The sequence below is a fragment of the Phyllostomus discolor genome, chromosome 9, assembly GCF_004126475.2.
Source record: "Phyllostomus discolor isolate MPI-MPIP mPhyDis1 chromosome 9, mPhyDis1.pri.v3, whole genome shotgun sequence".
In the NCBI taxonomy this organism is placed as follows: domain Eukaryota; kingdom Metazoa; phylum Chordata; class Mammalia; order Chiroptera; family Phyllostomidae; genus Phyllostomus; species Phyllostomus discolor.
In genome coordinates this window covers 5,060,015-5,078,359 of record NC_040911.2, presented here as the reverse complement: position 1 = coordinate 5,078,359, position 18,345 = coordinate 5,060,015, and the positions used below count along the sequence as shown (strand labels likewise).

The 18,345-nt window shown below is 43.0% G+C and overlaps 1 protein-coding gene across 1 annotated transcript in view; it reads left to right on the top strand.

The window, feature by feature from the left end:
- Nucleotides 1–2,552: 2,552 nt before the first annotated feature.
- The window catches only part of CCDC102B (coiled-coil domain containing 102B), a 131,956-nt gene continuing 116,163 nt past the window's right edge, over nt 2,553–18,345 (top strand). The window contains 1 exon segment of the mRNA XM_036010124.1: nt 2,553–2,832. The gene's annotated coding sequence lies outside the window, so the exon portion shown is untranslated.

Sequence of the window (18,345 nt, the reverse complement as noted above, 5' to 3'; positions counted from 1 at the left end):
TCTGGACTCCCCATTGGGTGATAAGGATCTGGAGTAAAATCAGCTCTGATTACTATTTTTTCCCCATTGTTTCTGCATTTAGAGACGGTTACAAGCTCCCAATTCCATAAACCAGGCCAGAGGTTAAAGCTGGTGGCTCAACCAGGTCACGTCCCCTTTTCCTCACATCACCGCACGAGGCGGGTCACGCCATTCTCAGGGTGGCGTCCCTGTGAATTGGGACCACACCGTGAGTGGGAGAGTTGTTGTCCCTGTCCAGATTCCTGGCTCTGTCCAGGGAAGGAGGAAGAGGGGGTGAAATGAACTGGCTTCTAGATCAGGAAGATGAAACTTTCCAAAACTGCTTATCAGGCTTCTTCCCACTCTCGTGTCACCAGCCAAAGGGCACCATGTACCTGTGTGTATCTGTAGTGGAAATCTTGGAACCATAAGCTTCTTTTTTAATTGACTATATTGTTGCTCCGAACAAAAATAAAAATGTATTCTGGGGAGGAGGAGGAGGAGGAATGATAATGGGTCCGCAAATTACAGAATTCACAGGGAAGGCTTCATTTGTAGAATGAAACTGGAGCCCACACACACAAACCAGCCCTGCTCAGTGTGCTTGACAGCCTGAAGGCGTCCACGGGCCGGCAAAGGATGAAAATGCCAAGGCCGAATTTCTCTTCCCTTTCCCTCCTGCCTCCACTAGTACTTGTTATGGAACAGGCAGTGGCAGTTGGGAGGGAGAGAACCGAGCATGTTATGGAAATAAAATCGAGAGGAAGTGATACTAGATTGGAAGGAGGCTCAAAAAGGAGTCCAGGATGACTCCCAGGATTTCTCTCTAGTAAACCACAGGGCTGGCTGGCACTCTGGAGGCAAACCACAGAGCAAGTCCACAGACGGCTGATGATTTCAGCTTTACGTATGTTGATGGCAGGCGTGTGGTGTTTTCTGGCATGCTGATGTGATCAGGGCGGAAGACGCATAAGTGGACTGGATGCAAATGTGGATAAACGGAGTCCTCTGAAAAGACAGATGGTAACTGAAGCCACAAGAATGGGCCACATTGTCCAGAGAGGGAGTAGATTTCCACAAGAACACCCCTGACGTGCACGGAGGGGCTGGAGGGAACAGAGACTACACCAAGGCCGGGGTAGAGACCTGAGCCCAATGGAGGAAGAGCAGGACGGCGTTATGCTAAGAGAGGAGAAGACGAGAAGACTCGGTGTCAGTGGGCTCGTGAACAGCATCGAAGGCCGAGTCCACCACAGGGGAGTGAGGACTGAGAGCAGAGTCGACCAGCTGTAAATCACCACCATGTGTGGTCTCAGAGACGGTCACTCTGGTGCATACAAGGGAGGGGACGGCAGGTGAATGCTGCCCTGGGCTGCTGAGACCTCCCTCAATCATGTGACCGTGAAGGGGAGGACAGTGGGACCCACAAGGAAGATGACCGCATTGGAAGTGAACTTCACTGGCAGAAGTGAAATTTACTGAAGAACTAATGTGTTTAAAATATCAGGGGAAGCCCTGGCTGGTGTAGCTCAGCGGATTGAGCACGGGCCGTGAACCAAAGTGCTGCAGGTTCGATTCCCAGTCAGGGCACATGCCTGGGTTGTGGGCCACGGCCCCCAGCAACCACACATTGATGTTTCTCTCTCTCTCTCTTTCTCCCTCCCTCCCCTCTCTAAAAATAAATAAATAAAATCTTAAAAAATATATCAGGGGAAAATCCAGACCACAGGCAGAGTTCAGAGAAAGAGGAGAGAGAGTGGCAGTTGAGCATGTTTCCTGGGAAGAGGGGGTGGGGGTGTGGGAGGGTGGGGGGAGCAGGGAAGCAAACCTTGGCAGGTAAGCTGGCTCTCCACAGAACTGTCACCCCCTCCGCCGCATCAGGCAGACAGGGGACAAAGACGGTGCTAAGTAGAAAGAGTTGACAAGCGTGACTCCGCTGAGAATAATCCTCCACATTGGGAAGGGAGGAAGACTAAAATAATCTGAAGACACTAAGTCCGCACTTTGCACACCGCTTCCATGCTCTGTGTTCACAAGGAACAGAGTGCTGCTGTGGGCTCAGCCCTCTCTTTTCCTCGGGGCGGGGCGTTCTGTGCTGTCCGTTCCTGTGGTCCCCCTTCACTCCACGAGAACACTTTCCGATGGCTGTGTCATGTCCCCGGGAAGTCACTCTTTTTCTCCTCTGCCCCCCAGGGAAGGGGGCCCGAGAGCTCTGGCAGGGGGCCCTGGGGACAGCCTCTCACTGTCCTGCCAACGCAACTGAAGCAATAGCTTCTGTCAGACAGCTCGTGTGTCATGATTTGCATCCTCAAATATTTTATTAATTTTTTTTTCTTTTTGGCAGGGGGGCCCTCTAATAAAAATCAGATTAGACCGATGCTATTTCCTTTGGTTCTTGTCATCTTGGCAGGCAGACACCTCCTGTTGCGATCGTATTGTGTTCTTTCTATTGCCAGTTACCACGGTCATTGTTAAACATTAGACAAACTTGTGGACCAGGGGGCGGGTGTTTTATTCCTCCTTCATTCACAGAACTCAGTTTCAAGTGGGCTGTGGGGCAGCGTGGGAGAACCGTCCCCAGTGAGGGAACCCTGACGACTTCATTTCGGTCAGCTCTCCGTGATCCACGGAGGGTGTTGTGGTATTGGTTTTGATAAAACTTCACAACCAATGGGGCTCTTTTGCAAGTGAGTGTGGAGTGGTCTTAATGCTGAAAATACTCCTGTTGGCCAGGCCCCCGGAGCCATGCAGATGAGGGAGGGATGCAGGAAATTCTGTTGTTTACACGTGTCTGTAACACTGAGCCGCCACAGCAGCCCGCAAGCCCGGAGGGTAAGATGCTTAATAACCTTGTGGTTTTCTATTTAATTTTTATATTTTCCTGCTGGGGCAGAGCGTGCGTTGTTCTCTGAGCAAAAGGAAGGGCAGTTGCTTGTGAGATGCAGAGCAAAACTACTGTAGGTCTGGAGGACAGAGGGACCGGGGGGTTCTTCTTAAAGTGGACTTGATTTCTTCCCCCCCCTCCCACTTTTCCGCTGTTGGTATGATTTATCCTGACAGCTTGTCACACATTTCCTGTACTTAAAAGATAACTGTGTACTAAACAAAACTCAGGTAAGAATCTCAACTTTAAATTTAGACAGTAACAGAACATGTTGAGATTAAAACCTCGTTGTGTAGTTCCCAGAGGATATGAGTTAATGAGTTTGAAGTAATCTATATGCTTAGAGTAAAAAAAAATAAAATTGTTATGTAAACCTTCATATGTTATGCTTCATTCACTTCAAGTTATTTTCATTTTGCTAGTCTTCCTGATGAACTGAAGGGAGTATAACAGAAAAGTATTGTTAACAGAAAAGTATACTTCAAATTTAGGATGAATGTTGATTTCTTTATATAAGTTGCTTGGGTACTGTGGAGGAAATAGGGACATGGAATGCAAGAATGAAATCCTGTTCATACAAAAGGAAATGGATGCTTAACTACAGACAAAGTAATTATAGAAATAATTCTCTGGAAACCACTGGAAGGCATTTGTCTATGTTTGCAAAGATAAATTATGAGATGATTATTGAGTTGGTAAGTCCATTATATAGAAATATAAGGAATACATTATTAAAAATATTATTAAAACATATAAGTAACATATGGCATTGAAATATACATGATATTTCTTGATATTCTCATTTATGTCAACACTTGTTTTTCTATTTTTTAAAATCCTGTGAATATACTTTTGCTAATATTTTTATCGGGAAGGGATATTGTTTTGACATTTGCTTAAATGTCTTGCTGTTAATCACTTTATTGTCAAATATCTTTACTTATACATTAAACATTCTCAAATTCTGACTTTTATCCATGTCTTACATAAGCATTTGATTAAAAGAATTGAAAAGCTAGTGATACAGTCTGTGCACAAGGTTTGCGTGATTTTGAAATTCGATTTAAAATACCAGTACGTCTATTTGAATGATATCTCAATATGCTTTATATGAATTGTTTTTTGTCAAAACATTAAAAATAGTTTTCTTGTGAAATAACAGACCATTTAATTGTTCCCCCTTTGCATTCTTCCTTTGTTTTCATTGGATTCAGAAATTGCTGGGTCCCTGGAACATCGCTTCTTGGTGCCTCACTATGGGTGTGGCCTTGAAATTTATGAGGGTTTCATCTTGCTATTAGATCCACAAGGATAATGACAATCATTCCTTAACACTGAAAATCAGCTCAGGCCACTTCTAGTTGAAGACGTTTCTTATCTCCTCCACTGGTGTTACAAGGTCAATTGGATTCTGCCAAAATGCCAAAACTCCCTTTTAAGCAAGATTTTCGAGGAGCCTTGAAATAAAGCCTGGCTTCCTGTGCTGAGTCACAAGAAATCTGTGGAACTTGGAGAGTTGCTGAGAAGCAAAAACATTCTTTTACCTCGTAGAAGTAGTTGGAGCCCAGGGTCTGTGGCATGAATTAATATAAAGTGGGGAAGGCGTGGGCAATTCGCCTCATTAGAGCAGAAAAAACACACCTATGTTGGCGGCAGACATTGTGCTCAATAGAGAGAGGGGGACAAAGTTGTGGAACATCTAAAAATCCATGCAATCATTTTGCCCCGTGCAGCGGGGCAATTGCACATTTCTGAAGAGACAGAGTCGCTGTTCCCTTTTCTCCTTCTTCTCCTCCATCATCCTCCTCCTCCTCCTCCTCCTCCCAACACATATGTTTCCTATATGCAAATGATTTACATATGTATCTCCAATTTTGAACGCCGTAGAGTAAGATGAGCTTCATTTTACACGTTATCTTCATTTCGCACACGAAGGGATCTGACATTCAGAAATGTCAGATGATTTGTGTGAAGCCGCAGAGAGAGCAAGGGCCGGGGCCGGGGTTCTGAGCCCTGTCTGTCTGGCTCCAGAGCTATTTCCACCGCGCTGCTCTGGTATCTGAGGAATGTCAGTCTGGCAGGAGTTAAGCGGGATGGTTTGGAATGGGCGTTGGCGTAAGAGCGTGCAGGGAGGGGGGCTGTGAAAACACAGGCCAGAGATCAACCCCAGCATCTGCAAACCCACGGGCATCACAAGTCTCTCAGGTGGTCCACGCTCCTTTGGGGGAAGAAACAAGGAATGGATACTGAAAATAAGCAGGTTTTACACTTAAAGTGGGGGTCCCCTAATCGGCTCTCACGCTTTTTTATTTTCTCGAGTATTGTATTCAAAGAGGTATCTTCTGATGCCTCAGGGGAAAGAGCATCACTGATTTCCACTGAGAATGTCAGTCATTCACAAGTGAAATGCGGAGGTCACTGGACGTGAGGCTGGGAGCACACTGGTTTCCCCTCGTTTCTTTATTTGACGTGTGTGGTGTGATGGATGCCTGGTGACCATACCTCCTTACAGTTATGGGAAGACTCAATGTCATTAAGGAAGAGTACCATCCAAAATTTTATTTCCATAAGTGAAGGACATGTAAACTTATTTTCCTTTTTTTTAAAGATTTATTTATTTATTTATAGAGAGGGACGGGAGGGAGAGAGAGAGAGACAGACAGACAGAGAGACAGAGAAAGAGAGAGACAGAGACAGAGAGAGAGAGAGAGAAACATCAGTGCGGTTGCTGGGGGCTGTGGCCTGCAACCCAGGCATGTGCCCTGGCTGGGAATCGAACCTGCGATACTTTGGTTCACAGCCCGCGCTCAATCCACTGAGCTACGCCAGCCAGGGTTTAAACTTATTTTTCTAATGGATAGTGTCTAGCAGAATACATCCCTAGTAAAAAGGAATAGAACCTATTGACTAGTGCTTTCCCCCCACATATCCAAACCTGAAACATATTAATTTGCTTTTTCTCTAAATAGTAAGAACCAGCATCTGGAATACTATCCAGCCTCTTTTTATCTCTTTTTCAATTAAACCACCTCATGTTATAATCTTTGAGTTTTGTGACTATTTACTACTTACATATTTATATGCTATCTAAAATGATGTCTTTGCTGCCATTTGAGAAATGTGCTCTCCGCTGATGTAAAAGCTTAGCGTCCTTTGATCAGGTTTTGCTGGAGTGATGCCTTTTTGCCAGGCCCCCAAATGCATGAAGGTAGTTGAAGTGTAACATCCACCTTTTGAAATTTATCATAACTAAGTCAGCAAGTGCATTTGTCATTGTAAATCCTTTGATGACTGACCTCACACCATTTTATATTCATGAAACAGGTCTAGGTTGTATTCCAAAATTGTATTTCATGGAGGGCTTTTGTGTACCCGGTGCTTGTCCCTGGTGTCCCCAGTGTCCAGGCCAGTTGCAGGCGCCCAGGGGTGCCTGACTGAGTTAGAGACCTTGCCTATGAAAAGTAACAGTGGATGTTTCACGGGAGGAAGTCAGCCCATCAGAGAGGAGAAAGGTGGTGTTCAAGGCCATTCTACTGAAGTCATAGCTTTGCAGAGAGGACTATGAATATCAGTATATACTTAAACGTTATCTGAGTGATTTATATTTAATGATGTTTGCTAACAAGTGTGATTATGTGTAGCAAAGATAAGAAGATATTTGATGTTAAACTTCTGAGAGAAGTATTTTCCTTTTTGGTAGCTGAAGTCAGGGATGCCCTTAGTACTAAGTACAAAAAGTATGACCATTGCAGAACCTACAGCTGATATCTTATCACAATGTCTGCTTTTAATTTGTAAAATTAAAGCTTCAAAAAGTAGAAGCAAGCCTATCAGTCACTGTCCATTGAGGATATTTCTAGGCTGCCGCAACCCTTTAGAAATGTCACAGAAGGTAAAGGGGAAATATTTCAATGAAGAGAAAAGTCTGAGACAAATTTAGACTAGTTTTCATGTGGAAATGGTTTCAAGGGGCTTTCCTACAACCTTTCATTTCCTCCTTCAGCGACTTTAGGATTATGAAGGCGTATGTCAAAAGTTGAATTTACGATGGTCCTGAGAGACTAAATGGCGTTATTAAATACTCAGCGTATATTCATGGATTCCTGTCTTCTCTTTGCTCATCTTCTGGATGAGATGAAAATATAACTTATAAATGAAGAGGGAGAATTAGAAGTTCGCGATGGAATAACGCTTGGTAGGAAAGGAGAGGCGAGCAGGGAAATGTGGAGGGGCCAGGCAGTCAGTCAATCCATGGAGTCTGATGTTGTTCCAGAACGTTCTGTCTGTAAGCTGTTCCTGATTAGGAGTAGGGTAATCACACAGACTGTCTAAGGCTTCAGGCACACCTATTTCCATCTTTAGTTCAGAACCTTCTCGTGGGCCTCGTCAATGGCGAGACTGATTGGGTCACAGACCGGCTCCGTAGGGTCCTTCTCATCATGTTCCCTGATGCTGTGCACGCTTCTCTGGCCTTTTGTCCATGACCTTCAAAACGTGTGACTGTGTGGGCTGGAGACACTGGTCATGGCAACTACATGATGTTATAATGAATTCTAAAGATGTTGAAGCTATGCGGTCGAACATACATGCTGTCTTCTAAACTTGATTTAGGGCCACAATAAATTTGACCGAGCAGTGCAGGTGGATGGGAGGAAGTTCAGCATGCATGGAGTTAAGGCCTGCACACTACCTTAGACGCAGGCTCTTCCTTCCAGACAGCCAGGGCCTACGCCAGTGACGGCGACATTCCCCTTCCGGCTCGTACCCGTGTCCGCTCACTCGGGCTGGGTGTCAGGGTCCACTCTGAGCTCTAAGCTGTATTATTTGGCAGCGTGTTCATCTACATAAATGAACAGAAGTGACACACTCCTGTAACCTAGATGTCTATCAGGGATCGTATCAAAAGTTTAAATACTGCAGAGGCCAGCTCCCCCCCATAACTTCTCAGTCTCGTGACACCCCCGATTCTCTGGGGGAAAGGATACACGTGGGTTTTCCTCTCTAATCCCCATCCAGTTTTACACTGTTTCAAAAACATCTGTGGCCAAGCAAGTGTAAATATTTATCTTCTATAGATAGAGATTCACTGTGCATGCATGTGTGTGTGTGTATAATGTAGGTATATGGAGGAATCCAGATCCTCAGCACAATTAAAACGGAAGTTAAACTCGCTGAGAACTTTTGCTAGGGGAGTTTTAAAAGCCTACCTTCATCCACTTATGAAAAGCCACTTTCTTTTTTTTTTAATATTTTTAATTTATTTATTTTTAGAGAGGGAAGGGAAGGAGAGAGAGAGAGAGAGAGAGAGAGAGAGAAACATCAATGTGTGGTTGCTGGGGGTTATGGCATGCAACCCAGGCATGTACCCTGGCTGGGAATCGAACCTGGGACACTTTGGTTCGCAGCCCGCGCTCAATCCACTGAGCTACGCCAGCCAGGGCTGAAAAGCCACTTTCTTTAGAGGAGTCTGGCTTGTTTAGTAGAAGTTGTCATCCTTGCCCTTATGGAGGAAAAGACAAGTTCTAAGTCACGGTTTCCTTGCAGGCTTATTCACTCAGCGGTAGATGCTGGCTGTGTCTCAGACACTGTTACAGAAATGGGAATAGAGACACACACAAAACTAAAAGGCTCCTGCTTTCCTTAGGCAGAAATCCAGCCAGGGAAGCAACTCAGAACCCACAAGGTCTACAGGGTGATGCCTTTAGTGATGATAAGTGCTAAGAGAAGGAAAAGGCAGGGAAAGAAGGAATGGAGAATGCATTCCTTTGTCATATAATCAGAGAAGTCCCCTCTGTCGAGTCTGAAGAAAGTAAGGAATCTACCACGAGGAGTGTTCGGGGAGAGAGTGGTTGGCTAAGGGAATGCTTAGTAGCTTACTTAGCATTTGCTACGTTCTCGAGTGAGGACCCCGTTGTCTCTCCGAGGCGCGGCCAGAGGCTGGCGGCTGCCAGGAGCGAGCAAGGCAGGGGCAGGCCTGCTGTGAAGTTCATCCAGCTTCAGTTTCAAGATAATTTTTACTTGACAGATCCCCCACACCCCGACCGTTGGAACCTCAGGTTCAGAAGTCTTAGAACCTCATAGGACACAGTCATTCCTTCCACTTTTATCCTGAGTCTGCTAGAAAGTGACACAGCTGTTTTGATCCTAGAAGTGACATGGTAAGTTCAGTTTTACAAGGATCGCTCTGGCTGTGTTATAAGGAATACACTGAAGTTGAAAAAGGCAGAAGCAGGAAGACCATTTCAAGTATAACGGTCCAGGCAAAAGAGGAGGCGGTTTTAAAGAAGATACTGGAGATGAAGCTGGCGAGATTATAAATACAGTTCGCCATTCCCTGCCAGAGCTGATGGAATTTTCCCACGACAGTGATGTGCTGTGTGAAAAAAAGGGGACTCAAGGATGACCTTCAGGCTTGATCCAAGCAACTGGAGAAATGAAACAGCTGTTCACTGACTAGGGCAGACCGTGGGAGAGGCAGTACAGATGGAGGGGCACTGTTCAAGAATCTGCTTTTGGACACGTGGAATTGAGCTGCCAGTGAAGAACTCACGTGGAAATGTTAAACTGGCGGCTGGATACCTGTGTCCGGAGCTGAAGGAAGACCTCCGACAGGAGAACTAGTCGGCAAGCAGGTGCCTTGGAAAACAAAGGGCTGGGTGTGCTCTGAAGTGTCGCCTTGGGGAAGAGAGGGGGCGTTGGGGGTCAGGGCCGGAGGCAGACCCCTAGCCCTGCAAGGCAGGAGGAGGACCATGAGCGAGGGGTCTCTTGGGAGCCAGGTGAATGCTTGGTTCTAGGATCTAGGAAGGCGGAAGAGCCAATTACATGAAATGCTGCTGAGTGGCCGAGAAAGACATTCGCCTTAGCAATGTAGAGGTCAGTGGTTGTTTCTGTAGGCTTGCATATTGACCGGCGGACTGAGGCCAGAGAGAATGGGGTGAGTGAAAACGAGTCAACAGTATTTATTATAAAAAGTGCCAGAGCAACGGGATGGCACTGGATGGGGATCCAGACGGTTTCTTAGGGTTGAAGGAACTCCATACAATGTGCCCGCCTGCTGATGGGAACAGTGTAGGAGGCAGGCATACTGTGATTCGGCGGGAGAGAGAGGACAGGCACCTCCAGAGTTCTGAGCGACGTCCGTTTCATTTCCGCGTGACCACTGCCGCCTCACCTCTCTCTACATTCTGGCCCCGTGCGACAGAATCGACATGTCCTGCTCAGTTAAACTAGAATGGCAGGCATGACTACTTCGATGGGCATTTCCACTGTCAACAGAATGCACTTTTTCCAGCATATATTTGTAAATAACATTGTTGGCAATCATCCTCATTAGAAGTACAGACAGGAAGCGTCTGTGGAGACGGAACTGTTGCCCAAGCACACTGAAGATACTTTTAAAAATCAAACCATGGTTTTATATTTCAGTAAAATATCCATAAAGAAGAAAACTGTTTTTTTTAAAGATTTTATTTATTAATTTTTAGAGAGGGAAGGGAGGGAGAAAGAGAAAGAGAGAGAAGCATCAATGTGGGGTTGCTGGGGGTCATGGCCTGCAACCCAGGCATGTGCCCTGACTGGGAATTGAACCTGCGACACTTTGGTTCGAAGCCCGCACTCAATCCATTAAGCTACGCCAGCCAGGTCTGAAAACTGTTTTTATATGCTCTAGAATAGAGCTGTTCAACGGAAATATTATTCAAGCAATATTTATAATCTAAGTTACATTAAGAAGTTTAACCGTAGATGTGAAATTAGTTTCGATAATAGATTTTACTTAACTCAATTTATTTAAAGTGTTATCATTCCAAAATGAATGAGCTACTTACATTTTCCCTTCCTTAGGGTGCCTAACTTACACTTACAGGGCATCTCCCTTTTCAGGCTATCTCCTTTCAAGAGCTCGACAGCTCCATCTGGCTAGAGACTAGCATTCCGTGCAGGGCAGGCTGTAACACTCCGTAGTATAGACAATTATAAAGCATTCTCACAGCAACCACAGATCGTCATTAAGGCTGAGATTCATCTCCTTGTGGTACATGAAGATAAGTGTCTGAGTGACCTCCCAAGGAGCACATTTACCCCAGGTTCTCCGAGTCCGACTCAGAGCTGCCTGGGGTCCACCACGCCATTCCAGTGTTACAATCATATATTGTTGTTATATTGTCACTGAGAAGTCTGAAAAATGCGAGGACCCGTGGAAGTCACTGGTTGATATCAGTACACTCTTTCCTTGGTGTAATTTGTGAAAACCTAATTGGTGCGAACCAGGCAATGATGGAACCCAGGTCTAGGAATACACACGTTTCCTAGCATTTAAAAAAAATAATTTAGATGAAAGATACAAAGCTGGAGAGTGTAGAGAGAGAAAAAGTGGAAAAAAATAGAGTTTGGAGGAAGATTTAAAACTGTGACAGTGTAGGGATGCCTTGGGAAAGAGTTGAAAAGGAAATATTTATACAATCGGGAGGGGGAATAAAAACAAATCACGTTTTCAGAAACGCCCGAGTTCAATCCGGTCTTCCACGCTGCTGCTTTCCCTCCACGTGTCTCCCATTATCTATTTGTAGGGGCTGGAAAGCCAGATCTTTTGAGAAATATAAACACTGGCTATTCACTTCCTGTTATTTTGACATTTTTAATCCAATTCCTTTCCTTGTTTCTATGAAGGAAATACAACACTGTGCCTGCAAATAAAAACAAACAGACGAAAACTGATTCCCAATCAATTAGCCATTGTGTTAGGGTCTCTGCTTGCAGTTACACTGCTTTTCTCTTTAGTGTTATTTTCTCTTCTGCCAAAGGACCAAGCCCTGATGTAGCAACACTTGAAAAGATTCCTGGAGAAGTTGGGAGACTCCGTTTAAACAAATCCCTGACACCTCTTGTCTGAAGTGGAGAGAGTGTGGACGGGGACACTGTCACTGGCGTGTACAATGACTGGTGGTCAGAGCGACATCTAACGTGTACATTCTTGGATGTGCCATGTCTTTTATTCCTTCAGAGTACAACACCTTACAAGTGAAAATTTCCCAGTGAAATCGAGATTTTGGATCTCATTATCATATGAAATAGCTTACGAATTGCACGACCACCATATTTGTTTTTCGGGGGAAGGTATTTTTCTCCAAATGATATATCTGAAAACTGATTGCTTGTTTTATTTTGCATTAAGATTTAAAAAATTAGAAACAAACATATGATTGATACTATTTTAATCTTAGAAGAGTCCATAGAACTATAATGGGCCTATAAATCTAATGCCAGCGACTGAGATGAGAAGTCATCATTTTACCTAAACATCAACATAGTGTTTATGTGCTTTTGTGGTGGCATGTATTACTATTATTATTTTTTCTCCTTATGTTACATAATCTAAGCATGTTCATTTTGGAACAATTCCATTGTTCTCTTTTTTTGCTTTTCCTGTTATTTTGTTTTTCTGAATATTAAAATGTTCCTTAACAAAACAATCGATTTACTATCCTTATGATATTTTGAATGAATATAGTACTATAAATGAATATCCTTTTAATTATATTCAAAGTCAGGTTTACATATTTCTTTTTTATTTTTCCACTGATGTCATGAGAGGTACGATACGTTTTCTGAGAGCTATGCTGCTCCTGTTCAGAGGTTGCTAGCCTTGTGATTTCAAAATAAATTAATCACATCTTTCTGAAAAAACAACAATTATGAAACTTGGGTGGGTCCGTAGTCACTAATAATTGTATTTCCTCGGCTTTCCCTGCAATGGCATTTTTGAAGACATATGAATTCAAGGACTGAGCCTGGCCTGCAGTCCCTTGGGGTGTTCAAGGACTTCGGGGAACCCCAGTGGTTCTGTGCTTTGAACCTGTTGCCGCGGCTGGGTGGAGGCAGCTGGTTTCCTGTTTAAAATATTTTTGAGGAACTTTCAGAAGGCTTAGTTCGCTCTCAGCCCAGAGTTTCTTCATACACGAGGTAGAGTTGAACATGTGTAAATATTTATATTTGGGAGATTCATCAGGAATACATGATTAAACTCCAAAAGCTGGGTTAGTTTGTTTGCGTTGTGGTTTTTGCAGCTCTATTATTTCCAGTTCTTCCAGCTTGATCAAAATAGTTTGTTTTCATTCTTTTACAACACAATTTTTGCTCCCTCTAACAATGTGAAGACATCTAGATAATTCGCTATGAGTGAACCTTTGGAGAAAAATAATTTAGTATACGTTGGAACGTCTGTGAATCGGATTTCACTTGTAATCAGTATGTAAGCTCCATTTAAATCTGTTTATTCACGGATGCACCTTCAACCCCTGCAACTGTGTTCTGATAAATATAAACCTACATCCAAGTCTCAGAAGCTAAGGAGCATTTATCCTTATTGTACTGTAGCGACATGAAGAAATTAGCAGACCTTATGGTACATGCACGGGCATGTTTTTAATAAAATGATCCTCCAAACACATTGTTTTACATGCACTTGCTGGTTTGTGAGTCTCTTATTTTGCCTTTGTTCCACCGTGACTTGTTGCACTGATTTTAAAACTCTAAACTGGATGCAAATAGAAGACAAATGGAAATATATAGTACTTTAATGATTTTTAAATTGCATGGTTAATCAAACAATGAGGCCATTAGAGTAAGGTGGCTCTAATGCTGACAACTTATGTACCGACCCCAAATCGAAGCCTGTACATGGCTCAAGGTCACAGAATCAGAAAGCTAAGGACAGCTAGTCACAAACAATCACCTAGGCTTTTCACCACAGTCAATCAATAACCTTTTTGTATTGCTTCTGCCTTTTCTCTGTGAAAGTCTTTTTTGAGTTCCTTTGAGTAGGTAGGGTATACAACCACTTCTGGTTTGGCCCTGTTGAACCAATTTTTGCTCAAATAAATGCGTAAAAATTTTCATATGCCTCAGTTTACCTTTGAACACTAAATGTTTATTGCTGCTTGTTTTTGACTATGTGTATTTCGGTTTTTGTAATAATTCTCTAGTCATTTTTGGAGCTAAAGGAGATATGCTACAGAGTGTGTTCATCTTTGAATAGGATGCATCGTGCACAGGCATGCTGGTTCAAAAAACAAATGCAAAAAACTAACAAACAGGAACCTACTAGGACCAAACATTTGGAACGGGATGGTGAGCAGTGTTTCTCAGATGGATTTGATTCTTCTCTTAATCCCTGTTTTCAAAGGGAGGTCATTGTTTGTAAACCTCAGTGAACTTCCGTAGGGAGACTACCATTGGCATGCGCGTAGCCAGCAGACGGGGAAGCCGGGTTCAGAGGTAGCTGTGCGTCACACAGACGACTTCTCTCTGGCTGAAATGCAAATGCAGCAATAAAAACACAGAGCAATGTGTCTTGCCATTGTACAGTGTCATTGGGAAAACATTTTCCCCACCTTCTTTAGTCTACAGAACAAAAGCTCTATTGATAGTGTGTCTTAGTTTGTATGGCTTTTTAACATTGAGCTGACTGGGGTGACGTCGGTTCCCAAAGCCATATGTGCTTCAAGTGTGTAACACAACAAAACATCATCTTCCCACTGCTCGGGGAGTGCCCATCGCCCCAGGCGAAGTCTCTTTCGGTTGCCATTTCCCCCCCATTGCCCACCTCCACCTACCCCTTCACCGCCCTCTCCCTCCGGTAATGCCACACTGTTGTCTGTGTCTATGTGTTGTGTGTATATACATTTTTTTTGCTTCATTCCTTCACCTTCTTTCATCCAGGCCCCCTAAACCCCACCCCTCTGACTACTGTCATTCTGTTCTTTATGAGTCTGTTTCGATTTTGTTCATCAGTTTATTTTGTTCATTAGATTCCACATGTAAGTAAAATCATATGGTACTTGTCTTTCTCTGACTGGCTTATGTCACCTAGCATGATACTCCCCAGGTCTATCTGTGCTGTCTCAAAAGGTAAGATTTCTATCTTTTTTGCAACCAAGCAGTATTCTATTGTGCAAATGTACCACAGCTTTTTTATCTACCCATCTACTGATGGGTATTTGGACTATTTCCAGATCTTGGCAATTGTAAATAATGCTGCAATGGATACAGGGGTGCCTGTGTTCTTTCAAAGTAGTGTTTTGGGTTCCTTTGGGTATATTCCCAGAAGTGGGATCCCTGGGTCAAAAGGCAGTTTCATATTAAAAATGCAACTTTTATTACTTCTCAATGCTTCCTGAATGGAAGATATTCTCTGGGTATTTCTAAATGTAGTGAATTTTTTTTTTAGAGAGGCACTATTTTGAATAACTTTCTTAATTAGGAAGACTAAATATAAAGCCGTGTAGAGCTTCCTGGAAATGGCGGAGGAAGCCTTGTTGTGTTAACAGACAGCAAACTTTAAATAAGGGAGTGATTTAGGTAGGCTGGAAGTTTTGAGAGAGAGGGAGTGTTGAAAGGGATGCCCAAGGGGATTAAGTGGTTGAAAGGAAGACTGAAGCATGATGAGACTACAGGGATGACAGGGGAGGGTGACCTTGGGGTTACACAAGCATCAAGGCCAGCGATGTCACTGTCCCAGGCGGGGAGAGAAGCTGAGTTAGGGAGTGAGTGGCTGGAGCTGGAGGAGATGCATATTAGCCCGAGTGCGAGTTGACTGCATGGAGCGTGTTCACCCACGTGGGAAAATGCTTCAGTCACCAAATGCAGGTACTTTCAGGTTATCCCTATTGGAAATAAATGTAAGATTATCCTACTGACACTGATGAGGTAATGCTTCCTTGGGGTATAGGATAAATATACTTACAGTGTTAGATTCTCATTGTTACATGATCAGTGCTTAATCTGTACTTGTTAAACCCTCTACTATTGAAAAGAAGGAGATTGTAAAAGCTGGAGTTCATTGCTGGGTTTACAGAAGGGAAAATCAGCTTCTCATGTTTTCATTAGGACGTTTCAGTCTTTTAATGGGAGATACATATTTTAATATTTTTTTACTTAAAAATATATTAAAAACCCAAATGATATTAGTATGTCAAGTGGCCTTTGTTCTCTTTAGGAAAAATGTTAAATTTAAAAAAATGTATTTCGTGACAATAGTTTAAATGTTAACCAAAGCATTTATTTGGGGAGAAAGTTTTTTTAGGTCCTTTGAGGTTTATAATCATTTAGAAATCATGGTTCTTTGTGGTCACTGATTATGGAAGTTATAAAGCAATAGAAAACAGCTTTCATGTGTGGTTCAGTTTAAATACTAGAAAAGTATTTTAGAGAACATAATGAATTTGAATATCCTCTCTATATGTTAGCATTAAATATGTTTAGAATATAAGTTATGTCTTTCAGATGTTGAGTATTAATTGAGTAGGTTGATGTTTTGACTAAGTTCAGAGGAAAAAAGAAATTGACTCTAATGAATATTCAAGAATTTTCTATTTTTAAAATATGAAACATGCACATGGAGGTTCAAGCTGGTACTTCTGCATTTTTTTTCATGGAAGAAGTATTCCTTCTGAAGAATGAACACACAGGAGCAATAGAGTATTATCACCCAAAAGAAGCTGAATTATTCTGATAACCCAAGCCTACAATCTCAGCCAGCATGAGAAGGGAGACAGTCAGGTGTCCCAGCAGAGGGAGCTCGGAGATGCTGAAAACGAAAAGGAAGGCAGGGACAGGAGGCCAGCGGGCAAGGCTAGGGGAGATGTAGCAAGGACTTTGGACTTAATCCTAAGAATAATCGGAAAGCCATGGAAAGAGTTGCAGCAAAGACGGAATAACCGCATTAAAAGCATAAACATATATCCCCCTAGCTGTTGAGGGGTCAACAACATTGGGAGGGAGAACGGTGAGAAATCCATTTCTGTAACCTGAGGGTGAAGCACCCCTAGTGGACGGAGGGGGCGGAGCCGGAGGAGAGCGAGCACAGCTAAACCCTGAGCAAGCCCAGCAGGACGTGGTCGCTGTGTTGGGTGTGGGGGGTGATGCAGGATGATGAGCAAGGGAAGTCTAGATTTCTGCTACCACAAGCTGAAAGCACGGTGTTGATTCTTTTTAATGGTGTTGACTTTTAATAATAGGAAAAAACGCAGGAAGGCCCGAGTCGCTCTCCTCTAAGATGAAAAATGTGAAGAGCTCTCCCAGAAATCCCCGCGGCAGCAAGACGCTCGCCTTCCATGACCACATAAACGCGCGCACACACAAATACGGTTTTCATTTCCAACAAGCCTGAGGAGTCCGAATGAATGACGTCAGATTAATTTGCTATGGCCCAATGGACACACATAAACATAATTGCATGCATATGCATTTTGGAAGTTGTCAACTTTAGTTTAATTGAATGGCAACTTTACTTCCCTCTGGATTCATTAATTGAGTGCCTTATATTCTAGTCACCATGAGGACAAAGATAAATAAGATATACGTTCTACCCCCAAGAAGCTCATAGACTGGTGGTGGTAGAAACAAATGTATTAAAACTCTGATGTTGGGCCATAAATCTAGAAAAAAGTAATTAACCAGAGCACAGGGCCACCGATGACGGAGGAAAAGCCTGATCAGGAAGCAGCACGGTGCCAATCAATCATTTGTCAGCATTATTCACCCTCCATCCCCATTACACACGCATACACACCCAGGTGTGTGCAAGCACACACACACACACACACACACACACACACATTAATACATTGACCTCCATTTTGGTTTCAAATAGTTTCAGCACCAAACATAAAATCCACTGAACTCTGAAGAAATAATACGTTAGGATTCCAGAAGGTTGTAAACCATAGTTTCTGCACCAACATCTTTTTATAGGTACAAAATCTCTTTTTATCTAGACCATGTGCCTCATACACTGTCAGTATGGAGCTGATGGCAAGAGTAAGTAGAGCAGGTGATACAGTGACTTGTCTCAATTAGTAGGGTCTTGGAAGTGTATATCCTCTTTGGACCGGAACCCAGGAAAAATCTGAGTTGTTTACTTCAACTCATCATCTCATTTTCCTATAGCTTCAGACAATTAGGAAGCTGGATTATTTATAGTCCCGCATCTTATTCTTTGTCTTAAGTGCTTTGCTTTCTAAATTGTATTGATCTCATTTTCCCTTGATTTCATTTGGGCAGATATTTCATTGCCTGATGGAGGGATAGAAAATAGAATAAATGGTTCCTTGAGCTGATTCTCAGAATAACATTTTCTACCTTCACTGAAGATTTGGTACTAGTAATTAGAAATGTGTGAACACTGGTTTTAAAATGTGTATTTTAATTTCAGCCACAAGTTCACGATGTACAGAAAGGATATTTTATGCAGTGAAAAGAAATAATAGCTATCATTCATTGAATATCTACATTATACCTGCATATATATATATATATATATTAGCATTGTGCTCTCAAAGCCAACCCATGAGGAAAGTATTATCACTCCAGGTTTATTGTTAAAACCGAGTCTGGGAAACATTAACTTCTCCAAGGTCTCACACCTGGTCAGAAGGTAAATCAATCTACCCTCTTCCTATTTC